Here is a 25,015-nt window from a genome sequence, read left to right on the forward strand (position 1 = left end):
GGGAGCTAAAAAGTGCTGTGGTCAGTGTTTAAATGGAAAGGGGATTGTAGACATATGTGTGTAGATGCATGTGAAGTCTCTTGGAGAGGACACCGGGACCACCAGTTGCCTTTTGGAGAGGAGTTAGGTGGCTGGGGATGGGGTGGGGAAGCGACATACTTCCCTTTCATGCTGTGAGAACTGTACCATGCTTACTATCTTAAGTTTTTTTATTTAGGAAGATTCCAGGTTTCAAACTATAATTCCATGGAGGGGTGGTGGTTAGATGGGAGGAAGAACTTTTGAGAGGGTGATGGAGATCTTAAAAAGTGTTTGTAGTCTGGACTACTTTACAGCATGAGCTCTATAGAGTGAGAGGGCCTATCATTTGGGGGAGTACCTTGGATACAGACATGCTACGGGGGAAATGGTGTCAAGAGCAGTCCCAGTGCCTTCTTACTGTGGGTCCCCTGCCCTCGCATTCCTACCCAGGTCTTGTTGGGAAGTTCTGTCTGCTGCCTAACCTGAATCCCTTTTGCTAAGGATGTTCATCCCCTCTATCTCTCTGGGGAGGGGCAGAAGAAGCAGGAGCAGGTGGCCCTGTGGGGCAGGGGTGCTCTCTCTCTGTGGTCTGTTCAAACACGGGAGGACATTTGTGAAGAAGGGCCCCTTTGTGGAGGAGAGAAGGCCACCCAGTGATCTCGCACATAGGCAATCCCACCCTTGGGATTGGGATGCTGCAAGCACCTGCCCATCACTCTGAGTTGGGGATGACCAGAGCCTGGGTGGCACTGCCAGGAGTCTTGGGATGGCTGAGAAAGGTGGAAGGAGCCAAGGAAGCCCCCAGTCCCCACCCCACCCCACACATGGCTTCCTTCTTCTGCTGCAGTGGTGGGTCTCTTGGAGGGAACCCTCCCTTCCCAACCCTGCCCAGGTACATCACTACCACCAGGACTGGGTCAACATTCAGGAGTCTTTATTAGACATGAGATGGGACCTCCATCTCAGAGGATAGCGACTCAGACAATACTGGAGGGACTGGGGTGGGCCACGGTGGACAGCTGTTGACACGGGAGCATGGGTACAAGGAAGCCCTCTCCAGGTGGCTCCAACATAATGGGCAGCCAGGCTGGAGCTAGGGCCATGCCACGTCCATCATGCTCAGAGGCTTCCTGGAGCAGCCAGTCAGCTTGCTGGAGTATTCACCTCATCCTTTGGTCAACCTAGGAAGGCTTCTCAGAGGGAACCCACACCCCCTGGGTGAAATAGGTCCTTCTTTTTGGTCTGAAAAAAAAATGTCAAGAGTGAAAAAGATTCTCTTTGGATAGAGACCTTGGCAGGAGGCAGAGGACAAAATTCCAGGGAGAGCATCCAGCAGTCCTTGGGGCTCCCCTCCACCAGAAAGGCAAGGGCCTGGGGAGGCCCCACGACAAAGGGCTGAGTCTAGGCATCTCTTACAGGAGCTCTACCCAGGGCCATGACAGGTGGGGAACTCAGATCCCCAGCAGGTAAGAGGTTAAGCTGTGGCCCAGGGGATGTGCCTGAAGGTGGGGGACCTGCTTCCCTTGGCCCAGGACCAACCTGGGACTACTCAGGTGGCTTCCACAGCAACTGTAGCCTCTTCCCTAGTCCTGTCTTCACTCATAAGGATGGGTTTTCACATCCCTCCGGGTCAGCACCTGAGAACTTGCTTGGAGGTCCCCGCCATTCTGGCCCTTGAATGTATTAGGAGCCTGTTCCGCCAGGGCCCAGGGAGGGAGGGAGCTTGTGCAGGGGACCCACCAGGCCCCATCTGAAGCCCAGCCCAACTTACTAGCTCCCTGACTCGGGGCCCTTTACATGTCCTTCCTGGGGCCCTGATTGCACCTTTGCAAAGTTGGGGGCAGTACCACCCAGTTTCCAGGCCCGTTGAAAGATAGAGAAGAGAGGGGGTCTGGCTTGCCCGAGCCGTGGGTGTGAATCCAGGTCAATTCCCTCCTTCCTGGGGTGGATGGAAGCCTTAACTAGGAAGGAAAAAGATCAGCAAGGGCTACAAGGAAATCTGGCATTGAGAGCAGGACCATTGGCACAGCATCCCTGTCCTGCTCATAGCAGCTCTTGGGGGGTCCCTAAAGTTCACCCTACCTGACTTCTCCAAGGGCTTTCAAATCTGAAAAGAGAATCTGGGGAAGAGGAGGGGCTGTGAACCATGCCCCTCCACTGCCCTCCTCCACTCGGATGGGGTGGTCCAGCCTCAGCCACCGCCCTCCCACTGACCTTGATTCACCCACTACCCTACAGCAGGCCTAACGGGCCATGGACCTTGTCTCAGGTTGTACTGGGGATGGTACATTTGCCTCACCCATCACCTATCCTACTGGCAGCTCCCCGCAGGTAAGGATTCAGTCTCCCTCAAACCTGGGCTCCTTGAGGCCCCGACTTCCCTACCCCTTTGACCTGGCCTGGCCCCCAATGCCGCAAGGTGAGGTGTTGCTCCTGGTACCCAGCCAAGACTGTCAGCCTCTCCCTGCACACAAACACTGTCCCCCCCACTGTAGCCTTCCTGGCTCCAGACCCTCAGCCTGCTGGGGAGTCCCACAAGCCCCAGGCTGGCTGGATTGGGGGGACAACGAGGTGTGTGTTGGAGCCTGGGGAGGGGTGGTGGGTGAGGCTCCAAGCACCCCCCTGTGGGGGAGGAGGGGTCCAGATGGAGCCATCTCTGCTGCTCCGCCCTCCCAGCCCAGACACAGATAGCCAGCATCTCCTAGCAACCATCCGGTAGCAGGGGGCTGGGAAGGGGGGGCGGGGAAACAATGATGTCGTAAATCATCCCCAGCCCCTCCCTGCCAGCCCACCCTGCCTCAGAGTGGAGAATGGCCTTCTTTCTCTCCCCACCTGCTTCTCATTTGAGATTCCCCCAGCAAAGCTGGCCCCTGCTCTGAATCCCCTGGGGATACCCCTCTAGGTCAAGGTGACCATTCTCTGCCTTTTGCTTGGGCTCCAGAGGGAGGGAGTCCTCACCATGTCAAGATCTCTCAGGGATCCTGTTGGAACCTCCCTGAAGGCAGGAGCAAGGAGACCTCTTTCCTGGGGGGCCCCCCAAACCTGAGGGCCTGGGAAACTCTCACTTTCCAGTGGCCTCTGGCTCTTGCCTCTCTCTGTGGGTGGGGATGGGGGCAAGGAAGGGGAATTTCAAAGCATTTTGTGACACTGACTCCCCTTCTCTACACAAGATTTTATTTATTATTATTATTATTATTATTATTGTAAGTAGGCTCCACAACCAGCATAGGGCTTGAACTCAGAACGGACCATGAGATGGAGAGACACATGCTCTGCTGATGGAGCCAGCCAGGCACCCCTCTAAACAAAAGATTTTACATTTGGGTCCCCAGGTCTTTAAGGGGCACTGGGACATCACCACATCGGCCAAGTCTGTTTCCTGTGCCAACAGCCATAGTCCAGAAAGCTCAAAAAATGACTCACACCGCAGGGAACATGTTCCTTACCTCTCAGATTGGCCACGTCAAGCCAACGGTACTTCTGCAGTACAGATCTCCATAAGACCTTGGGAAGGACGTCCCCAGACAGGGGCAGGCAGGATTCTGGAATTTCCTGGCTGGAGAGAGGAAAAGCCTGTTACAGAAACACGAAACTGAGTGCAAACGTCTTACACTTATAACATCAATGTGTTCTCGGGCATGTGAAATAATACACACGAAGTATTGTGCACAGAGCCAGACATACAGTTGGCCTCCACCTTGGCTATTTTTAAAAAATCATATGTTAATATTAATTTTTATTGGACGGTGGTCAGGAGAAGGGATAAATCCCTGGAGACCTATCTCCCATCCTTCAGGAGCCCCATGGGAAGATCCAGATAGGAAGTAGTGCCCTGAGTACAAGATGGCAGCCAATTGCTATGGCAACAGCAGCAGAAGGAGTCCGGTTGATTGTGGGGGCAGTGCTGGAAAGCCAGCTGGTGCCAGATGGACAAACCCAGCAGAAGGTAGCCCTGGCCGAGTGAGGCTCATGTCCCTGTGCCCAGGGCTCTCCCTCCATATGCCAGCCTCCGCCTGGTCCCTTCTGTAAACCTAGAGGCTCCTCTCTATCTGTGGGGTATGATGCCAGAACCAGGCCTCCCCCCCCAGCTCTTGCTTGTACAACAAGGAATGACCACTTGGAGACAAAAGACCCTGCTGCTCAAAGTCTTGCTGGCCCATGGGCTGAGGGATCTGGATAAGCCTGAATTTAGCTCACTCCTGACAATGCTGAGGAACATAAAATTGGGGACTTGCCAGACTCCAGGGCGGCAGGGCTTGGAGGCACCATTTTGTGTCCACTCACTGGAGGGTCCCAATGTCTGGCCAGTGTTTTCTTGGAGAACGCTGAGATGAGGGCCACAAGGTTAGGGCAATGTGGGGGAACTTCAACCCCACTCCCTGCAAGATTGTTAGTGTTTACACCAGGCCAGCAGGAAGTTCTTCCTGAGAAGGATGACAGAAGCTGTGGCCACGCAGTCTACCATCTAGGTGGTAAGATGCTCGCCTGCTGGTGACCATGCATGAGAGCTCCAGCGAGTGCATGGAGCCCAGCCATGCTTCCCAGGCAGGCCTTCAGCACAGACAGCACCCAGCCCCTCACTCTCCTCCCCAGCACTCATGCCCTCATTTGGGAACATGGAAGCCTGCCCTGACTGTCCCCACCTACCTGCAATGGGCCTTCTAACTCTTAGTCCCTTCTAGAATTTGCCCTGGATATCTGCATACAGCCTTACAAAACACCCTGGTTCACACAGACCCATCTGGTTCCTCAGGGTAACTGTGGAAGGAAGTCAGGATCCAAAGACATTAAGTGACTTGCTTAAGGTCACCTAGCTAGGAAAGGAGGGAAGCTTAAGGTCACCTAGCTAGGAAAGGAGGGAATATTTCACATTTGCCTCTTGACCAGCCTGTCTGATTCCAGCGTCAACAACCAAAACCTCCCTCTGTAGTCCATCCTGTGGATGGAGCCCTTCTACCAAATCTGTGAGCAACCTCGGGCTTGCTGGGGTTGCTGTCATTCTATTGCTTCCAATGCCCCAGACCCAAACATTTATTAAAAGGAAAAGTTCACAGCAAAGCATGGGAGGTGGGAGAGAAGTTCTATCCACGCTGCTGGTAAGCAATAGGTGACACTGGGATCAGGCCAGGAAAGAACCCCCCCCACACACAAGACTGGGTAGAGTCTCAGGCAGCCCTCCCGGGGGCAAAGGGGGTACAGGAGCTGGAAGCACATTGGAAAGGCTGGCTTGGGGAAGGGCGGCTGAAGGGCCTGGCATGATGGGAGTTATAGTGGGGAAGAAGGCTGGCAGCAGGCAGGGCCTTGGTGCAGGGGGTGGGGGCCTATGGGGCCTGAGAGGATTGTGGAGGGGAGCCTGTCCTGAGTCTGTCACTGTGAGAGCCTGGCCAGATCTCAGCTTCTCCATTTCCTTCCCAGATCTGGCTTTCTCCCCTCCTCCAACCCCCTTCCATCCACGCTGTGGGCCCTGGGAGCTAAGCCTCCTCACCTGACAGGGCCACTTCCACAGCCACTCACAGAGAAGCCTTTGTGCAGAGGCTGGGCCTGGGGGAGGGGCAGGGGCCGGCACCCCCACTTCCCTCCCCCCAGAGGCCAGCAGCAGCACCTCACCTCCTTAGCTGCCTCTCTAGCCTCCCATCGCCTTTCTCCAGGAGAGATCCCCTCAGAGCCCTGGCCCACCTGCCACCCCTCCCTCACCCTCTCTTCTAGGGACTCTCCAGGACTGAGTGCCCTCTCTTCTCCAGTCCTCAGCTGACCCTGGGACACCTGTGTTAGGCACCAACCCTGGCTTCTCCACGTCTCCTCCCAGAGAGCCCCCATCAGCCTACCTGCGTGCAGGTGGCATGCGGCATGCATGTGGTGGCGGAGCGAGTCTAGGGAAAGAGCCGGAGACCCTTCCCTGGGTGGCTCCCAGGCCTTTCATCTGGTCCTTCATTTGCAGAACTAACCGAGAGCCAGTGAAATGTCTAGTTGGGCACTGGACGGAGTGGGCAGCTAGATGCGGTGCCCTGGTCCCTCCTGCTCCCCAGCCACACCCTGCACCCAGCATCTCTGAGGCTGTCAGCCAACTCCCCGGTACTCCCTGGTGGGGCCCCTAAGGCTCTTCATAACCCACTTTTGCCTCCATGTCCTATCACCTTCTGGCCCAGAGTCCCCATAATGGACAGCCCACCCCCATAATAGCCTGTTTCCTGCCTCCCTGCCTGTCCACTCTCCACCACCAACTCCCTCAGGCCTTGGACTTAACAACACCCTGTCTACCTTTATCTCACCACTTCTCCTTGGGCCCCTCCAGGAGGCCATGCCTCACTGCCCTGCCCCATGCCCCTGCAGCACCTGGCACAGGTCAACCTTCCCACTACCTCCTCGGGGCAGCCCTGTATCCCACCTTTGTCTTCACACGGCCCCTGGCACTCAGCAGGTGCTCGGTAAATGCCTGTAGATGGACTGAGTGGACAGAGAGGCAGGGTTAAGGGAAAGGAAGGTATGGGTGTGAGAGCTACTACAAAGGAGGAAGAGATGGGTCCTGACTTTGGTGCTGTGGACGGGGAGGGTCTGCACCTGATGTGACTTGAGGAGTTTGGTGACACCAGCGGTGGAGGCAGACTAGCAGGAGCACGGCCAGGCTGGAAACACAGTGCTGAGCCTCTGAGTGTTTGGGGTGTGGCCACCGGCGAATTATGGAGGGAGGTTGGCTTATGTACCACTATGGAGGCCTCAAGCACGGGAGCCCTCCTGGCAGCTGGGGCCTGGGCATCAACCCAGCAGGTGCACCCCTCCAGCCTTTTACCCCTGGAGCTAAGGGTGGGAGCACAGAGAGCAGTTAGGGGACAGATGTGGAGTTCAGGGAGGCCAGAGCCAGCAAAGTGGGAGAGCATCTAGAAGGCCAGATGTGATACACTAGCAGGTCTGCAGAACCCTAGGGAGCACTCGTGAATGGAGACCTGGCCAACCTGGAGGACTGAACAAGCACATAAGCAAGGATGTCACAGGAGACCCAAAGGCCACAGGAGCAGGCAGGATGACACCCGCAGGAAATGCTTTGCATGGGTTGCCCAGCCTGAGTGGGGACGGGTGAACTCGTGTAGGGGCTGTGGGTGGCCGTCAGGGCGCAGCTTTGGCAGAGTCACAAACATGAAGCCAGACTGCTGGGCTGGGCAGAGAAGACTGGAAGCTTCATCTCGGGTACACAGCAGCCCTTGGAGGCCCCAGAGAGACCCTCACGCTGGCAGGGGTCCTCACCTCTACTTCCTCCTGCTGAGACGCCCACTTCTGACCCCTCCAGTATACGTCCGTCACCCACAGTCCATCAGATCCTTCGTCAAGGCCTCTGACCACCGGTGTTCACCAGGGGTCTGGAAGGAAGGAAGGCCTCTCCCCCAGCCCTGCTCCCGTGCCGGGCTCATCCTCCTTTCGGGCTGCCATGTCTCACTCCTCCTGCCTTCCTCTCTCTCATCCTCTCTTCCCAACTCCACTGGCAGGAAGACTCCTCCATGTTCTGGCCGGCCCGCCGCCGCTGTGTCCATCCACCTGTCAGAGGTGGCCATCTTAGGGCAGCTGCATGAGATGGCGGTCTCGGTCTCCCTCTCCCTCTCCCTCTCCCTCTCCCTCTCCCTCTCCCTCTCCCTCTGCTTCCGTTCCCACAGCAGTGCCTCCTACCCGTCTCTCTCTTCCTGAAGCCTGAGCCCAGCAAGGTGGGGGGCCAGGCTGGGGAGCCAAGGCCAGAGGAAGCAAGACAAAAAAGGACAGAAAAGCTGGCCCCTTGGCATCTCTCTTTGGCATCTGAGTACAGCTCAGGGAGGGGCGACAGAAGGGAAGAAAGAAAGTAGTGTGAGTTTTTATTTCTGTCCTCTTCCTGCCACCTCCCCCCCCACACACTTTGATGAAAACAAAATCTCTCCCCTTTTCTCTCTCTTCTCCTCCCCTTTTTTCCTGGCTCCTACCATGAGCCTCCTGGAATGCAAATGAGTTGTATTATGCAAATGTATGCAAATCAGGCTTAACGAGCGGAAGGAGGGGGCAGAATGCCTAATGAGTAATGGTGGAGGGTGCAGATGGAGGGTGGCAGCGATGACCCCCTCCTCTTCTCCCGTTCCCACAGCCTGGAGGCTTGCTGGAGGTAGCAGGGTGTCCCTCACTTCTGGGAAAGACTAGAAGGTCAAGGCCTCTGTCACTTCGGCTCAGACTGGCCTGGGTGGTAAGTGAGGGACAGGAGAGATTGCGGGGAGAGCGGTTAAGTATAAGGGACTGCTGCTCACTCGCACAACCTTCCCAGAGTCTCTGGATGCACCAGCCTCTCTGCCTGTACAGCTCGGCTCCAGTGCTGAAAAGAGGGTGATGCTCATGCATGCCAAGGCTTGTGCATCAGAAAGGAGGATTCCCAAGGGAAGATTCCCAACCAGACCCAGGTTCTTCCTGGGGGTGGGGGTGAAAGCTGTCTCTCTTTGTGCTTAGGAAAGTGGGGGTTGGGGAGGTTGCCATGGAAACAGCATGGAACACCCACCTCCCCAACATCCAGCCCCAGAGGACCTAAGAGTTGAGGGGGGGATAATAGATTGACACCCCCTGATGCCCCCACCACCTGGCACTGCCAGCCGGAGATGGCAGCATCACATCCTAGAGAGAATGGCCCCTTTGTTTCTGGGCTCCCGGTGTTGGAGAAGCAGGCCTGGGCACACAGAAGGGCCTTTCCCAGGCCCTGTTCCAGTTTGCGTGACTCTTGCTGGCCTCTGGAGACTCCTTGTGGCCATCGGCTGGCCTCTGTGCCCTGGCAGATGGTTGCCCCCTTGCCTTTTCTCCTGTGAGCTTGCCAGCTACACTAGGTGTCCCTGTGCTTCTGTCTGAGGCCTCCCCTCCAAAGCTCCTCGGACAGAGATACTAGCCAGTCCCATCTCTTCCTGGCTTGTGTGGACACCTCACATGTCCAGACATGCATTCTGTCCTTTTCTGTACGAGGACAACCTATGAACCCTCCCTGCCAGCATTAGGTCTGCTCCTCCCAACTCAGGCTGGGAGGCCCATGCAGGATATATACGACACCGTAGGCAGGGCCAGGCTGGAGTTCAGGAGGCTGCATCTTGGCATTTCCACTACCCAGCTGAGTGACCTTGGTCATAACTCCTTCACTCTCTTGGGATCTGTAAAATGAGGAATATAGGGCTGAGGCTCATTCTAGCTCTACCTGCTTTCACAAGACCTTAGGTTAAATACTTTCTGAGGTCTAACTCTCACCCCTCCTGCTGCGGCAGCGGCCCCTCACTCAGACTCACCAAAGAGGACAAATGCAATTTCCTGAAGATGGAATGCCAACTGCCCTCAGCCTTTTCCTCTTCCTGAGACTCTAAGGCTGCCTGCAAACAATTCCCACCGATTTCACAATCTAGAGACAGACAGAAGGCCCCTCCCCCTCTCCCGGAGGGGGCCTGCGCTGCCGTCCTACTCACCGTCAGGGAGCTGTCCGTGGTGCTGGATGCGGCTCTGGCTCACGAGTGGAGAGGAAAGAGGGCGGGAGGGTGGGCGAGCACCCACCCGCCCCAGGTAGGAAGCTGGAGGGAAGAAAAGAAGCAGAAACATTTGGAAGCTGTAAGTAAAGGGGCAGATATCCCTGAAGAAAGTTTCTCCTCTCTGAAGATCTCCAACTTGCCAATACGACTTCGGGACTGGGGGGTGGTGGAGGAAGAGCCCAGGAGTCAGTGCAACTCTGAACATCTCCTTCATTCCCAAGGACTTAAGAGTCCTCGATTAGCTCAGTCTTCACCTGAATCCTATTTGGAAATCCGCCAGGAGATAGAGTCATAGTTCCTGCCCTTGGGGAAGAGCTCAGGTTGAGGGAGTTGACAGGATGCAGATCTCTAAATTCCACCTGAAATTCTAAGGTTCCCATAAGGAATTTAGTAATAAAGATGAGAAAGATAGACATATGCAGATACACAATCTGTCCCACAGTATTAGATATGGAGAGCTCGAGAGGAAAGGTAGGGAAGGTAGGAAAGGGAAACTGTGTGTGCCTAGGGGCGTGTGCACAGGTGCATGTGTGTGTGTGTGTGTTGTGTGTGTGTGTCTGTCTGTCTGTCTGTCACCCGGGCAGAGGGGTAAGTCTGCACCCGTGGTTCTTATCCCTAGCTGCACATTAGAAATACCCAGGGAACTTTTAAATGATACCTATGCCTAGGCCTCATTCCAGGATACTTTGATTTCATCCATCTGGAACTCGACCCATGCATCAGTTTTTGTTTGTTTGTTTGTTTGTTTTTTTGTTTTTTTTTTAAAACCTCCCCAGGTGGCGCAGCGGTTTGGCGCCGCCTGCAGCCCGGGGTGTGATCCTGGAGACCTGGGATCGAGTCCCACATCGGGCTTCCTGCATGGAGCCTGCTTCTCTCTCTGCCTGTGTCTCTGCCTCTCTCTTGCTCTCTTTGAATGAATACATAAATAAATCTTAAAAAAAAAAAACAAAGTACATAGTTCAGTACTTTAAAAAAATAAAATAAAACCTCCCCAGGTGATTTTAGTACATAACCATGTCGAGAATCACTGGCCTGGAAGAAGGCATGTAAGAAAAAGTACAGGGGTTAAATCTGATCAGCTGGAGGGCGCAGCAAAGCTAGGGCCCCTGAAGAAGTAGGGAATGAATAGGGATGAGGAGGACCAACATCTAACATCCCTCTCCTGGGAACTCCTGGTGGCCTGATCTGGATGGGAGACTGACTCAGGTGTTGAGCTTGTCTCCTGTGTGCTGTGGAAGCTCAAATCATCTCAGTGACATCAGGCAATGAGATGAACTGTCTTCCCACCACAGTCCCTTGTGCAGAGACAGAGCATGGGTGCAATGACCCTGAGGGCATGCTGCTCCCCTTCACCCAAAAGGTCCCCCAGGGAGGCAATTGTAGAAGGTAAACAGCAACAATGGTCTCTTTCAGTGTCCAGATCCCAACCCTTCAGTCCAATTAGCAGACACAGCAAACAGCAATTCAGCGGCCTTCAGCTGCTGTCATAACAAACTCAGAGCAGCCTTAATGGGGGGATTAGGGCAGGCAGGGGGGGTGTCACTCTGAGCTTTGGGAGAGCCTGGGTGGCAAGGAAGGGTTCCCCATTTCTCTCATGTCTCTCCTATCTAAATATGCACCTACACACCTTTACCTTCCATAATCCTGCTTCTCATTTTCCTCAAAGCTCCAAGAATGTTTTCATGGTTTTGTCTACTCCTTCCCTCCAATGATTTTAAAGCATTAACCTAAATGCATTTGTCTCCTAGGGAAGCTGGCACACTCTGCCTCTGGATGAGATAGTGCCACAGCCCCCCAAGATCTCCGAGGTCTCAATAGCAAAGGAAGGAAGGTGAAAAGGTTGATCTGTGCCCAAAACATTGGGGTGGGAATGAGGTGAAGACATAAGTATCAGAATATCCTAGTTCCCAAACCTTGGGAAGTGCAGACTTCAAGCAGGACTTCCAGACCCAGAAGAATGCAGAGGGGCCTGTGCTTCTCTGGCAGGTTACCAACCTTGGGGACTAATTTGGCATTCAGGGAGGTGGCAGACTGGGAGGGAAGAGAGAAAACACCCCTTCTTAAAGTTGTTCAGTGTCAAAGAAAAGTCTGCACACTGATAGGCAGGTAGGTCTCCATTTGGTTTGTTAATTATACCCATTCCTAACTGGTCCTTTACCCAAATAAACTGTATTTTTAGTAATTCTAGAAACTTAATGGAATAAACTTGGAATTATCATTTACCCATGCCATATTTCTCTATGTAAGTCAGTTTACCAATCCTAAGTACTCTTCCAATAGGTGATAGGGACTGTTAAGAAGAGAAAACGTGATGGCCCTTCTGCCCCATGGACTCTAGCCTCTTCCCTTCAGGGGCTTCCCAAGGACTGTTCCTCTTCCTCCGAAACTTCAGACACTGCCTTTCCAGGTCCCCAGGAGTGCCTCCTTAGCTCCAAAGCTGGGAAAGGAGGATCTTCCTCAAGTTTAAATGTGTTGAGATCCTCAGTCAAGAACATACCAAAGAGCTGTCCTCTTTGCATCCTGAGATCAACCATATGTTTTCAGATTATTGTTCTAAACTGTAGCTTAAGAATTACTCTTCGCCCATGGATATCATAATGTATTATAAGATCTTTTACATAGACTTCTTTGCTCCATGTAACGGTCCTGAGGGCATACATTCTTCTCCCCCTTATATAAACATTGGAAGCTCAGAGATGATGCTTGTGGCTGGGGAAAACTTTCAATGCTGCATATTGGGGAAAATCTGACCCAGGGTGAGGTTGTGGGTGGTAATCAAAACTTGAGTCAGATATTTAGAAGAAAATTGCCTTTGAACTCTTGGATTCAGAATTCAGTAGGAAGGCATGAGAATGAGACTGAGGGAGGAAAATGGGGAAAGAAACCAGCTTAGAACCTGTTTCCCAGTAGGAATGGGTAGATGTTGCAAGATCTGAAGAATAAAACTAAAAACTCGTGGACACAGAAGTGTGATGGTACCAAGGAAGAAATTTGCTAACTGGTGAGTGGTGAGGCTCTTTTGAGCCCCTTTGGAGCCAGCCTCCCTGCACCCCCACACCATCAGTTCTCCAAGTGCGTTCAGTGGAGGAGGTATTACCTGGTATAAAAGTTGGAGGATGCAGACGGCAGGACTCGGGGGTGTCACTGTGATGTCTGCATTTGGTAAACCCTCCCATATCCCAGAGCGTCTGTTCCTCTAGTGGATTTATGCTTATGCATAGTCAGGCATCCCTGATCTTACAGCCAAGCTTCCTGCCCACTGTGGATGGGTCACACACATCCAACCTCAAGCCAGGTCACTTGGGTTCTCACCCTCATGAGTAGACGCAGCTCCCAGCACAGGCACCCATCATTTCCCTGACAGCCCTGCCCACACAGCCATGTGCACCACCACATGTACACATAAGGCAGCACACACTCACCCACCACATCCCTCCTGGCCACTATGTCCCTCCTGGCCTCTCCCTGGAAGGAGGGAATGCTTGTTCTATAGGGTGTAAACTCTCCACCCACGTGCTCCCTTAGCCCCTCTATTCTCCTTTGGAGAGCCAGTGGTCAGATGTGCTGATGGGGGATCCCACAATAACAACATAAACCCACTGTGGCTAAAATATAAGTTCTAAGTCTTATGTAGATGAGTCTCAGCAGATCCCATATGCACATTTCCAACCAGCTGCATGAAGAGTTAAAAAGAAAAAAGAAAAAAAGGGCTTGTCTTTCTTGGTGCTTCTCCTCCTGTCACAACCAGGCCTGAGGTCTCTTCTCCTGGACCTTCCCCTTCCCCTGAAGCGCAGATACCCTCCCTTCTCACTCATCCCTCTTGTCCCCCCACCGGGGGTTGAAACTATTGAATAACATCAGGTACATGCTGGGGTCTGTGGTTCCTCATCTGTAAAATGGGGTTAATAGCAGCCTCCTCAGTGTTGGAGGATCAAAGAGAGGCAGAGAGACAGAGGCTGTTACCAGGAGGTACCCTGTGCTGTTAGGGATTCTCAGTCCCTGCCCAAACCTGCTCCCTTTCTCCCTAATCCTGTCTCCACTGTCTCCCTCCAAAAATACCAAATTCCAAACAGCTGAAAAATCGAGAGGCGGTTAATCTCTCCTTCCTCCAAACCCCCGAAGGGAGGAAACGTGTGCTCTAGGCACTTGGAAGCCTGCTGTTTTAGTTTGGTTCCCCAATATTTCTCCCACATAATATATAATTGAATCATAATCTCCTAGCTATAAAATCAGCTCCTGGAGGAAACTGTAAATTAACACAGGGAACTGGAGTCACTACAAGGTCATTTTGTCCAGTTGTCCTGTCCTCTTTCTAGCCCTGCACTCCTGCACTCCTGCCAGGTGGTGGGGGATAGACCCGGGAGAGGAAGTAAAGTCAGTGGGGCCTTGCTACATTTACTTTTATTCTACCAAGTGACTCTAGACCACCCTCCTCTCAACTGCACCCAAATGCTTTTGCTTAAAATATTTAGGTCAGCTCAGATAAATGGATTCTTTTAGGAAAGGCCCTGATTAATCTAATTCTTTGATTTCTCTGGGCAGCATAAATACTAAGCTACAAATTCCTTTGTGTTTGAGCTCCTTGAGGCCATTTGCTCCTGGAGATGATTTCTAAGAGAGTGAGGATGGGATGGGAAGGGAAGATGTCCTAAAAGACCCCAACTCAACCCATTTGATCAATGAAGACAAAGATGGCATGAGAAGCTTTTCAAGACATCAGACCCAGGTCCTGGGTCAGAGAGAGTAAAGAGTGTGAACAAGGGAGCTGAGAAATCCTCTGCACCCCAGGGCCCCAGAACCCAGCCTGTACCTCCAGTTCCTCCGCGGCTCATCTCCACTCTGCCATTCTCAGCTCTCACCCCAGCCAGGTAGACCTACTTGGCTTCAGGGAAGCAGATGAAAGCAAAAACCCCAGGTAGGGCCTTTGCTCTTTCCTTTTCTCTTCCAGAGGAGGGAAGGGGCTCCCCCAAAGCCTCCCACCCCAGCAAGAGCTGTGGATAGCCTGCGGAAAGCTGTTCACCGGCACCCACGGGAGACGCCTGGTTTGGGAGCCCCAGGCACGGTCCCAAATAACCCCACAACTAGATTTCAACGGAGCTCTGCCTCAGAACAGCTTCCCCCGCAGGGGCCCACTCTACATTTGGTCCAGAAAGGCCCCATCCTGAGGAGGAACCACCCCGCCTCTTTCTGGCCTCCTCCCAGCTCTGGGCGAAGACGGAGCATCTAGCTAACGGGAACCGGGAACCCGGCGGCGCCTCCTACCTGCGCGGGCCCGGGTTGGGGTGCGGTCTTGAGGCCCGCGGGCCACCGGCTCCTCCTCTCGCCCACGCGGCCCGGGGGTCCTCACGTCCCCAGCCACTCGCGTAGGCCTCCCCCGCCCGCCCGCCCATGCGGCCAGCTCTCCCTGGGCCCTCTGCGCAGTGTATGGGGTTATTTTTACTTTCGGTTATCTAGCTTTATGAAGACTCCACACCACTCATACAGCTAGATAACCAAAGATAACAACCAACCCCGCCTCCTGGCTGGTGCCGCTGCCTCTTCCACGCAGCCTCCCGGCCGCCGCCGCCGCCGCCGCCGCCGCCGCTCCCGGCCGCCGGTGGAGGTGGGAGAGGGCACAGGGGTGGAAGTGGGGGCGGAGAGAGAAACGGGGTTCAAGTCGGAAGGACCTCGAGTCCAGGACACAGAGACCACAGAGACCGAAAAGGGCGTGGGAAGGACGCGACGGCCAGCGGCGTCGAGGTCCAGGGGTCGGCCAGGGCCGGAGAAGCTCCAGGCACCCCGTTTCCCACTCGCATCCGAGCACGAAGTGGGAGTTCCGCGGTGCTTCCGCAGGAAGAGGGACTCGCGGGCTTTTCGCGCCAGCCGGGAAGAGCGCGGGGACTGTGGCGGAGGCCTCCGCGGCCCCACGGGGTCCCCAGCGCCCTCCTCCGGAGGCTGCAGGGCGCGCCCCGCAGCCGAGCCTCCGCGTGGGAGCCGCGGGAACCTCTGCTCGGGAAGGGCTGCAAGCAGGGCGCCGACCAAAGCCGGGGGCGAGCAGCGATTCGTGGGGAGAAAACCCCCGGCGGCGTCCTGGCAGGGAACAGGAAATCCCGGCAACCCGGAGGGAGGCAAGCCGGTGCGGGGTGGGTGCCCCAGGGCCTCCTCGGCGCGTCCCCGGGAGAGGGGGGCGGGAGAAGTAAAAGGCTGAGACCCCACCCGGGAGGGGTTCCGGGAGAGCCCCAGCTAGATGGGGCAGGCGGTGCAGGTGAGCAGAGTCCCAGGCCCCGCGGGACCCCTCAGAGAAACGGCTTTGTACAAAGAGGGCCACAAAGCACCCAAGGCTGTGAAAATGACCGGGGGTCCGAGGCGAGAGGGACCCTAGCGCTTGGCAGGGATTCCGATCGGGAACGGGAACCGTCACGGAGGTCCTGGCAGGCCAGAGGAGGGTGCGGGTCTCGGCCGGCACCTTGAGGTGGACGCGCAGGCACGCCGGACGCCGAGGCGTTCGCCCACCTGCTGCCCGGAGCCGGCCAGGCCACTTACATCGAGCCCCGGGCGCCCATCGTGCTCTCCCGCGCGGTCCTCCCGGCGCGTTGCCGCCACGGAGAGCCGTGGCCCGGGGTCCGCGGTGCCGGGGCTTAGCGGGCGCGGGGATGCAGATGCCCGCGGGCTCTCAGCCTCCGCCGAGCAGCGGCGAGCGGGGCCGCGCGGGCCTCGCCCCCCCAGCTCCCGCCTCCACCGCGGCCGCTGCTCTGGCCCGGGCGCGCTCCGGCTCCGGACTTTTCATTCATCCTTTCACGCTCCCTCCCCAGGCCAGCCTCCGATTGGCTCCGGAGGGTCTGACGTCACCGCCTCATCTCCCCCCCCCCCGCCCCGACCCCGCCCCCCTTCCCGGGAAGAGCTGGAGCGCGCAATTGGGGCTCTCCTCCCCCCGGAGCGGGGTGAGGGAGGAACTACAGCCTCCGAGCGCTGACCCCCGGCCGCTTGCTGCCTCGCCCACCCGAGGCCCGTCTGCCATCTCCCACAATTGTGGTTTTGATCGCCATCCTCACTCTTGTAGGCCTTACATTTTCCATTTGGTCCCTAGACGTGTTGCACCGGGAGGGGGGGCGGCGCAGAGGTTTCAAAAAGAATTAGATAACTGGAGATTCTCCCCCTACCTGCCTCCATCCCTCAGGATATCGTTTGTTTGTGCGTGTGTTCTGATCTCTTCCATACTGGGATCCTAATCTTCTAGGACGGGCAGGAACCTCTCTCTGGTCGGTTTCCAACCCAAAACACTGAGGGAACGATTCTGGAAGTTGGGGACTCCTCCTGGGACCCGCGGGGCCTCCCTCTTCGCCGCGAGGTATATTCAACGGGAATATCTCTTGAACCCGCTCGCTACACCAAAGTTCCAGGCGGGGGAGGCTGGTGGGTCCCAGCGGCGTTAACCTGGGCAGCATCCGCAGCATCCACTGAGGCACCGAGGCCCGCGCTAGCGCCTTCTCTCCCTTTCCCCGGCCCGTGAGCCGCCAGGCCCCTCTCCACCTCCGGGCATCTGGAGAGCTGAGGTGATAGGGAGAAGCATCACCCTCAGCAAGGTTTTCAGTTCCAGGCTTTCCTGACCTGGCTCCCCACCTGCCCAGAGAATCAGAGTCCAGTTATGCCGCGTCCCAACCCGGGAGCACGCACGGCCCTGCAAGCGGGATCCGGATTCTCGCTGCCTGGTGGAGCTTTCCGAGAATGAGAAGGAGCGGTGAGGCCCTGGTGAGCCGCAGTGCCTGCCTGGGAGCGGTCCGGGTCTCCAGTTTCCGCACCCCTCCAATCGCCATACTCTCAACCCCTTTTCTGAAAAATCCTATGGCTTAGATACCTAGAGTCCGTGTACCTGCTTAATACCAGCAGATTCCTATCACCTGGGATCCTTGAACACAGTACCAACAGAGGTGCGCTCCCCGTGCCTCCAGCGGGCCCAGCCAGACTGTTCTTTAAATAAATTTTTAAAATTTTATTTATTTGAGAGAGAGCCAGCAGAGAGGGAGAGGGAGAAGCAGACCCTGCTGAGCAGGGAGCCCAACGTGGGACTCTATCCCAGGACTCTGAGATCATGACCTGAGCCACTCAGGCGCCCCCAGCCAGACCGTTCTATACACTCCAGCATGTCACCTCTCTGCAGTGTCTAAGACAAAGCCGAGCCTGGATGCTATTCCCCTTGGTTAGATGTAAGCCCATGGCCAATGGCTTCGTTAATCACATTCCCTTAAAGATGGGAGAATGTCTGAATAGTGTCTACAGGATTGTGAGGTGGGGCACACTTGGAAGTAGGATAAAGCCCCAGGGCCTACATCTCCCAAGAGAAGAGTATGGAGCTGAAGCAAACAGCCTGGCTTTCCCAAGGCTCAGGGCATTCTCAGGGCTGTGCTTGGCACAGTTTTTCCGCCTCTGTCAGCCTCCAGAGGGTCTCAGGACCCAAGGAAAGCCCAAGGGAAAGTCTTTCTAGAAGGTTCCACAGCATCAATTCTTTACCCTCTCAGAACTAGGAGCATGTCAGGCAGAAGTGGAGAAAGAAGGAGACAAAGTGTCCACTGCCTACTTCCTTCCCTCCCTCTCCCAGGTGCTCCTACAGCTCAGAATGGAGCACTGGGGGAGCACTGGGGCCTCTGTTGCCTTAGTAGTAGCAGAAAACTAGAATTCTCCCCCAACACTCTCACAGCTAGACCTACCCTACTGGTATGCTGCCAAATGCATTCCCTAAGGCATCCTCCATACCAGGCCCTGGAGAAACTATAGGCTCCTTCAGTCTTTCAGCTTCCTGCCTACAAACCTCCTCAAATAATTCCAGGTACATGACCTCACACCCCAATACTCTCTAGATATTCCAGCCACCCTAGATTGTGCCAACACTTCACATATACCACCCACTTCCCCTACAAATATTCTCCAATTTGTCCCCCACAAGATCCCTTAAAAGCACCTAAAGCATGCTTTCTTCCCTTCCTTCTCCCCTCACCCAGTGCCTGTGAGGCTGGGGCCAGCATGTGAGAAAGAGCTGACCATCCTGTTAGCCAAAACCATCCTCTTTTTTCTGTCACCAATTCCAACCAGGTCCCCTGTCCTCATGGGCCCCAGCTTATCTCCACAATCCCTTACTCTGGAGTTACCCAGTGAGCACAGCAAGAGGCAGCAGGACCAGCGTAATCCCTCCTCTTTCAGCCACAGCTGTATTTTTGCTGGGGATGAGGTGGGGGTTAGACTCAAAAAGGCTTCTTTGCCCCATGGAGACACTCTCTTCTCCACCCCTATTGGCCAAAATCAGACTCTGCTGGACCTTCTAAAAAACTGAGATCTGGAAAGAAATGGGTACATTTCCAAATTCCTCCCAAATACCTAGATAAGGAGCTAGATCCTCCACCTCTTGCTGTGGTTTTGGGTTCTGCAGAAGAATCTTGGCCTAAGCAGTGGCCCCCACAGAAGAAAATGGAGATTAGTTTAGATTGGAATCACCCTCTCCGGCCAGGTTCCTGATAAAGCAATTTTTTGTCTGGTTTGGTTTTGTCTGGACTTGACAACCTGACCCTCCAGGGTTCCTGCTCACAGGGGAGTAGGGCCTCTGTCTCCATTCCAACAAGGATGGAGCTATAAGCCCTGAAAGAAGCAAACTCCCCACCATCATGTTCACTGGGCTTGCTTTGTATAGGAAACCATGTTACAGTTGGTTTCCAAAAGGACACTACGTGGAGGGAAGCAAATGAGACAGCCCTCCAGGGCAGAGCAGCGTCATACAGACTCGGTCTAGAGGGTCTAATGCTACACCTAAAGCAGTGCCCAGGAAAGAGTGAGTTAACAAGGGGATGTGTGTGTGCCCTCCTGTGGACCTAGTGTCCTATAAGTGGAAAGGGAGGGTGTTGACAAAGCATGTCCAGCATGGGATCTGCGTGGGTGGGGGGGGGGGAGAGGCAGGGCGACCATGTTGTGTTTTAGTGACTATTCGGCAGGTCCTTTGACCACCAGAGACCTTTCTACTATCTAGAACTGGATACAGCAGGCCTGAGAGAGGCTGCCAGCTGGAGCAAAATGGGTGCATTTTGTCCCCCTCCTGCTTGGCCTGCCAGCCTCAGTCTCCCCAGGAAGGCCTCCGCTGGAGCCCACAGCACTCTCTGTTGAGGTGGAGGTTCTACAGAGCTGTGGCCTGCAGATCCCACCGGAGTTCTTCCAGGGAAATTCTGAGGTACTGTGGGGAGAGCCCCCCAAGTCCCTGGCATTGATGTGAGCTTGTAAGTGTCTCCATCAGCTTACAGCCTGCATTCTTTGCCTGTGCCTGTCCCCACCCCCATCCCTACAGTCCTGGTGCGCACCCATTGTCTGTGCCTGAAGAGCCCTATGTACGGAAAAACATGGCCTGAATTATGCTCTCAGGACGCAGCTTTTGGACAGCTTTTTATAATTTGGGTCCAAAATACATTTTGGCATTAAGCCACTCTCTTGAAACATTCAGGTAATTAAATAAAAAGCATAATTTTTCTTTGTTTCAATTATCAGATTAATTTGCCTTGAAGACACAGATGAAAGCTGCATGTGGAGGAGGGTAGGTTCAGGTATTTATTTTTGCCTTATAAATGCATCATTTTTATGAACATTATCACACATTATTCTTTGGCTATAGAATATTTGCATTGTCTGTGGGATGGTGACACATAAAAGCAAGAACGGGAAATTAAAAAAATGCTGAAGCTGTGAAAAAAAAATCTATCTCCATATGGACAGAGGAGGTTAGAGGGCATGGGGACAACTTGGAAGATTTTGTCCCTGGGGGTGTCACCCTTCCCTCCCCATGAGAGTGTTTTTCTCCTGCTGAGAGGCCAGCCTGAGAATTCCTCAGGCCTCTCTAAGCACTGCCTCCCTGCCTGCCCTCAGTTCTTAAACCCATAACTGAGCTGAGCGCAGGCCTCAAAGCCCTATGGAGTCAGGGAGGTAAGGACGAGGTGACAGAGACTGTAGAAGGTCCACCACCAGTGAGTGGTCTCCTTGAGGGACAAAAGCATGAGCGTGTAAGGGTGCACACATACACACACACACACACACACACACACACACACGTGCAAACACAAACCTATGTACTAAGACAAATGCCACCACATTTCCATGGCACTCCCAGCAAGAGCCTCTGAAGCTTCCAGGGGCAGGGTCCGCACATACCTTTGCGGTGTGCATGCTTCCCAGACCTCCACTCACTACAACCCACACTGCTCTCCTTTCTCACCTCTGTCACCCAGGTACAGACATCTGCATCCCCACCCCAGGGTCAAAGGGCTGCCCACGCCCCCAGGAAGCTCTGAGAGAAGAGGAAGAGTCCCTGACTCCCCAGTGCCTCTCCTCCCTCTCACAGAACTGGGGTCTTCCATTCCCATCATCAATGACTCCACAGGTCTTACTACCATCAGAGGGGAGTACAGGCCTGGCCCCACAACTAGAGGAGGCAAGGTGGGGAGAATAGGGGAACACAGAGGTGGTGCAGGGCCAGCTCCTCCCGCCCCCCCCCCATTGAAAACAAACAAATAAGAAAATAAATACCCTAAAAGCCAAGGTGGCCACCCACGATGACACCAGAACCGGGGCTGCCTGCTGCTTCTTGGATGCCCGGCCCTGTCAAGGAAGAGAATGTGAAGGTTAAAGTGGCTCCAGTTCTCTCCCTTGCATTCCACCACCTCTCTGCCATCCTCTGTGGCCCAGCACTGAGCTTCGGGGCAGGTGGGGGGGGTGTCAGCGGGGAGCAGTCTTGCCATGCAGGAGGGCAGCCCCCCCCCCCCCGCCTGGCCAGCCCCAGTCTGGGTGGACAGCGATAACTCATCCCCCCCCACCCCACTCACAACCTGCTCTGCCTCCATCTGAACCTAAGGCTCCGGCTTGGCGATCCTGGCTCCAGCCAGTCCTGCTAACTTGAACCTGCAAAGAATAGTCCCTTGCCCAGTGGACACTCTCTCCTCCCAGCTCCCCGCTGCTTGGGGCAGAATGGAGGATCTGGGGGCAAGGAGACATTTCTGTGTGTCCAGCTCCAACTGCACAGCAAACTGTAAAGTGCTCTACACTGAAGATACAGCCAGTCACGCTCCGCCTCTAGCTTTCTCACCCTTCCATCCATAAGAGCAGATCCTGGAGCTGTCAAGTCCTCCCCTGTCTCACATACACAAAAGGTGAGAATACAAAGCAGCTTTTTAAATTTTAATGTTGGGTATGGAACCTAGTCTCAATATTTTTATAGTCTCATTTTTCCCGGTATTTTGCTTTCAGGCTAAATTTTGATTTAGGGGAATGATGTGGGTGATCCAGCCCCTGATAGACTAAGAGAAGTGCATTCACATGTGTGTGCGTGCATGCGGGTGTATGCGTGTGTGTGTGTGCACATGTGTGTGTTGGGGTAAGTTGGTGAATCTTCCTGCCTCAAACTCAATCCACAACTATTCACCTTCTTTTTTTAATTAGGAAGATAATCTATCTTAATGCAGAGGAAATCATAAAAAGGAAAGGCTACGGAGTGGGAGTAAGTAACTCTTCCATCGAAGCCTGATTTCTAGGAGCCGTGCTTTGAGTGCCCCCTGCCCACCTCTCACGGCCACAAATGCCCACCAGTCCCACAGCTGCAGCTCAACCAGCCTGTTCATTCATAAAGGGATCTCTCCATCTGAAATGATCCTCACACTAGAGGGGCCAACACCCCCACACACACTGCAACTTGCAGACTGGCTAGAAAATATTTGGGGAGTCTCCAGCTCCTTCTTCCACCCTCGTCAAAAAGAGGCGTGGGGTCCCTGTAGCAGCAGCACCTATCTCTGCTGAGCCCTGCCCTGCACCCCGTGCCTCGGGGGGGGAACATGGTGACAAGGACCGCACCCCAGGAGACATGGAACATGTGTGTGCATGTTCAGGCAGCCTCAGCCTCTCCCAGAAATCTGGTCTCTGGAGAACCAGAAATAGTCTGCAGGCCTCCAAGCCCCCACTGCCTCCACAGGAGTCCCAGCCTGTCTCCCAGAAAGCCTCGTGTGGGTAGGGACAGGACTGAAAATTGTGCCTTCTCTCTACATCTCCTGGCCCTTCTTAAAAATTAAGAAATAAAAGCCAGCCTCAGATGGGGCTGGTGAAGGCTGGCAGAGCTTGAGCACCTGGCCCCAACCCCACGCTGGCCTTTCAGCTCCCTGAACCCTCCTCCCACCTGCCAGCTCATGGGAAAAGCAGAGAGGAAGGTAGAATGAAAGTCATCTAAATTCTATAAAAATGCTTTTGGGTTTTTTTCTGATTCTAGCCCCCACTTGTTTGGGAATGTGGCTCCTCCCCAGCCCCCAGCCCCACTCCCCCAGCTCCTCAGACTTTGTCCCCACGCGCAGAGAGGACTGGAGCCGGAGAGGAAAGAGGTCAGGAGTCCAAATACAGAACTGTCTTTCTCCTCCCTCCCGGCCTGGCTAGTCTTCCTTCCTGCCCCTCCTCTGGTATAAGCATTAAGATGTTGGCCGTCTGGTGGAAAGAGGGAGGGGTGGATTAATAGGATCAGTAGCACCGTGACCCTAAAGCCCCCCCAATCCCATTGACAAACTTGGTGAGCTGTCTGCCTTCAGCTGGGCGGGGAAGGAGGGGACCAGGAGGCGCTCTGGCAAGGGGCAGGGCCGCTGCCTGAGCCCAGGGCCACCCTGGAAGCCCCCGGAGCAGGGAGCAGGAGTGAGCAGAGACCCCACTCTGCCAGCCCCTGCTCCGCACACATGCTCCACTCTGTGGGTCACCCCCTAAATCTTTTATCAGCCGTTCCTTCTTGTGATTGCTGTGCCTGTCTCCATTAGCGGGTGAGCAAAGTAGGGCGCCCGGACTTAATTCAGGGGTCCCACCCCAGCCCAGCCCAGATGTCCAAGGGAGCAAGGACCCTCCCGAATGGCCACTCACCTGGCTTCTGTGAGGAGGAGAGCCGGCTTGGTGGCCCCTGCCGATGGACTGCCTCTCTCCAGCTCCTGCCTCCTGAGGCGGGGCGGGGTGGGGGGGCAGGAGGGGAGATGCAGCTCCGGTGACGTAGCATCTGTCTGTCCATTCAGGAATTCCGCTCGCCTCTCTCTCTCTCTCTCTCCCTTCATCCTGGAAGGCAGCGAAGAGGGGGTGCTGCCCCTGTCTGGAGACACCACAACCACCAAAATGACAGCCGGCCGGGAAGCCCTCCTTCCTCTCCGAGGCCTCGGTGGGAAGGGATCTATGGCACAGCCCCTGGCCCCCACCCCCTCCTCTTGCCTTTTTCAACCTGAGGCAGGAAGAAGGGGCTAAGGAAAGCTATTGTTCCTCCAGGCCAATCTCATCCCCCGAGGAAGCAAGACAGAGGGTGTGACAGACACACACCGTCCCCAGGTTCTTGCCAGGTCCAGCCGAAATTTTCCAACTTGAGTGCGTGGCTGGATGACTGGCGTGCAGTGGGGGGAGCCGAGCTGGACAGGAGTGACAGCAAGAGGACACTCTGCTGTCTGCTGGGGTCCCTGGGCCCTCCTACCCAGCCTCCCCCAGGCCCGGGCCCAGTTAGCTCCAGGAGTCCCAAATCCATGTCCTCCTTGCGGAGGAGAAAGTGACTTGGGAGATGCCAGCGACCGAGGGGGGCCAAGGTGGGGGCTGCGGAGGCCAGCGTTTGGACGTCTAGACGGGAGACCGGAGGGGTGTGACCACGGATTCAAAGTGGGAGATAAATCATCTCATTCTCAGAGGAGGGAGAGCCATTGGGGGCTGGTTTCCAGGGCTGGGGTCCCGATGTTTGCTGGATGCCGGGGGCCCAGGACGGCACAATGGCCGGGTCTTCCCAGTCACCCCCAGCCGCCCCGCCCGCTCTTCCTCGGCCGGCCTGGGAACTTAGTCTGAGCTCGCCGACGTGACAGACAGCAGGCCTGCATGCTAATGAAGTTTGTCTCAAGTTCATTGTCAAAGCCCCCCCCTCCCCTCCTCTCTCATACACAAATCTCCCTCCAACTTTTGTCCCACAGACCTGGAGGCCACTTGAGTCCCTGCCGGCTCCCTCTCCCCTCCCCCACTGTGTTCAGTGTCCCCCGCATTACCTCCCTTAGCTGGGGGGTGGGCTCTCCCCTCTCCCCGTGCCTTCCCAGCCACCTTCCGGCCTTCATCCCCAAGCTCTGAAAGGGGGATTCTGAGGGCTTAGGTCAGAGTCCTAGGCCTAGAGCTTCCTTCCGCACCCCAGAGTGGGGAGACCAAGGGGGGGGCAGGCTGCCCCCCCAGCTCCCCTCCCCTCATTCCTCCCATTATTATTATTTTGCTCTCCCCTTGATTACATCTGCTTCACTAGCTCAGAAATAAAGATCCTTTGAGACTAATTTTGCGCCCCCAGCTCCCCACCCCTTCTCTCCTCCTTCCCTCTAGGCCTGGGCTCCCTTCAGCTCCTTTCTCACCGGCTGGAAGACATTGAGCTCCTTGTCTGGGGGCTGGGGGGCTGATGGGAGGGGTGCCAGTGGCATGGAGGGGGTCTCTCCAACTCTGGGACGTGTCCAGCAATCCAAACCTGTCCT

General features: G+C 55.2%; 1 long non-coding RNA gene across 30 annotated transcripts; it reads right to left on the bottom strand.

The window, feature by feature from the left end:
- Window positions 1–938: 938 nt before the first annotated feature.
- On the bottom strand, window positions 939–23,652 carry LOC140635383 (uncharacterized). Of its 30 annotated transcripts, none has more exons than XR_012032707.1 (10): window positions 23,409–23,650; window positions 21,054–21,125; window positions 9,462–9,563; window positions 9,288–9,368; window positions 9,058–9,155; window positions 7,261–7,800; window positions 6,407–6,816; window positions 4,257–4,445; window positions 3,468–3,577; window positions 939–1,263 (listed from the first exon to the last, which is right to left on the bottom strand). It is a non-coding gene; the product is annotated as an uncharacterized lncRNA (long non-coding RNA). The 30 variants fall into 30 exon arrangements; XR_012032710.1 differs by lacking the exon at window positions 9,288–9,368 and having other exon boundaries at window positions 6,407–6,465; window positions 6,580–6,816; window positions 23,409–23,648; XR_012032715.1 differs by lacking the exon at window positions 9,288–9,368 and having other exon boundaries at window positions 7,261–7,548; window positions 7,678–7,800; window positions 23,409–23,647.
- Window positions 23,653–25,015: the final 1,363 nt, after the last annotated feature.

Source organism: Canis lupus, chromosome 6 (genome assembly GCF_048164855.1).
Source record: "Canis lupus baileyi chromosome 6, mCanLup2.hap1, whole genome shotgun sequence".
In the NCBI taxonomy this organism is placed as follows: Eukaryota; Metazoa; Chordata; class Mammalia; order Carnivora; family Canidae; genus Canis; species Canis lupus.